The sequence below is a fragment of the Haliotis rubra genome, unplaced genomic scaffold (assembly GCF_003918875.1).
Source record: "Haliotis rubra isolate DU_JTF1 unplaced genomic scaffold, ASM391887v1 Scf250, whole genome shotgun sequence".
Lineage (NCBI taxonomy): Eukaryota > Metazoa > Mollusca > Gastropoda > Lepetellida > Haliotidae > Haliotis > Haliotis rubra.
In genome coordinates, this window is record NW_025766559.1 from 1094621 (window position 1) to 1096662 (window position 2042).

The 2042-nt window shown below is 37.7% G+C and overlaps 1 long non-coding RNA gene across 2 annotated transcripts; it reads right to left on the minus strand.

The window, feature by feature from the left end:
- Positions 1–548: 548 nt before the first annotated feature.
- Positions 549–1081, minus strand: LOC124279503. Of its 2 annotated transcripts, none has more exons than XR_006899389.1 (3): positions 794–1081; positions 644–718; positions 549–593 (listed from the first exon to the last, which is right to left on the minus strand). It is a non-coding gene; the product is annotated as an uncharacterized LOC124279503 (long non-coding RNA). The 2 variants fall into 2 exon arrangements; XR_006899390.1 differs by having other exon boundaries at positions 769–1081.
- Positions 1082–2042: the final 961 nt, after the last annotated feature.

The window sequence follows — 2042 nt, forward strand, 5'->3', positions numbered from 1 at the left end:
GTATGCATACACCTGTAATGTTACAGTATCCATACACATGTCATGTTACGGTATGCATACACATGTAATGTTACGGTATACACATACACATACTGTAATGTTACGGTATACATACACATGCATACACCTGTGTAATGTTACAGTATACATACACCTGTAATGTTACGGTATGCATACATACCTGTAATGTTACGGTATGCATACATGTACATGTTACGGTGCATACACCTGTAATGTTACGGTATGTAATGTTACGGTATGCATACACATGTAATTTTACATGCATTACAGCATACATACACCTGTAATGTTACGGTATGCATACACCTGTAATGTTACGGTATGCATACACCTGTAATGTTACACACCTGTAATGTTACGGCATGCATACACCTGTAATGTTACGGCATGCATACACCTGTAATGTTACGGTATGCATACACATGTAATGTTACAGTATACATACCCCTGTAATGTTACAGTATGCATACACATGTCATGTTACGGTATGCATACACCTGTAATGTTACGGTATACATACACATGTAATGTTACAGTATACATACACCTGTAATATTACGGTATGCATACACCTGTAATGTTACGGTATACATACACATGTAATGTTACGGTATACATACACCTGTAATGTTACGGTATGCATACACCTGTATTGTTACGGTATGCATACACCTGTAATGTTACAGTATACATACACCTGTAATATTACGGTATACATACACCTGTAATGTTACGGTATGCATACACATGTAATGTTACGGTATGCATACACCTGTAATGTTAATATTTTGTCAGCCGATAAATTGAAAATACATTTTGCCTTAAATTCATTTCAAAACAAATTTCAGATTCATATTAGCTAGTGTAGGAATGTGTTACTTCAGTTACACCAGAGCGTCTCAGCTTGATGTGGAATTTTTTTTTGTTTACAGTTTTTAGTGTGTAGCTTTAGTCAAAGCAGATGAAAAGTAGTACAGTGTAATACATGTAGATAGACGCAAATATATAGTACTATATACGCGCCACACACACGGAGCACCTCGTATTGGCTGTGCATTGTTAATCTTATAATTGTGAAACTCGTTTGACTGCGTATTTGACAAATTTCTACAAACATACTGGTGTAAAATGAAACATTGTATATATTTTATGGCACCCTTTGTCGTATCTTATCATCTTTTCAGAAGTCATTTGTCTGCTAAGTTCGGCAGCCGTCCTATTTTATTAATTACAAGGCTTGTTTCGTACCAGTGTTTTGAAATGCATTTGTATTTCACGAAATAAATGATAAATATTTGAATTAAAGTTGTTTTTGTTTTGTTACGTGCACACAGGGAGAGATATTGTGTGTGAGATTGAGAGAGAGAAAGAGTGAGACTAACACTGTCGATAGAGTCACGTTCTCCATGTGAACCTGCAGCAGTTGATACTGGATGGAAACAGGTATGGTTGTGATGTACACGTGCAAACACTGACACTGGACAAGCAGGAAGAGTGGGTCTTCAATGTAAACATGCATACACCGATAATAGACAAGCAGGAAGAGTGGTCTTCAATGTAAACATGCATACACCGATACTGGACAAGCAGGAAGTGTGGGTCTTCAATGTAAACATGTCATACACCGATACTGGACAAGAAGGAAGAGTGGGTCTTCAATGTAAACATGCATACACCGATAGTAGAGAAGCTGGAAGAGTGGTCTTCAATGTAAACATGCATACACCGATACTGGACAAGCAGGAAGTGTGGGTCTTCAATGTAAACATGCAAACACTGACACTGGACAAGCAGGAAGAGTGGGTCTTCAATGTAAACATGCAAACACCGATAATAGACAAGCAGGAAGAGTGGTCTTCAATGTAAACATGCATACACCGATAGTAGAGAAGCTGGAAGAGTGGGTCTTCAATGTAAACATGCAAACACTGATACTGGACAAGAAGGAACAATCAGGTCTTCAATGTAAACATGCATACACTGATACTGGACAAGAAGGAAGAGTAGGTCTTCAATGTAAA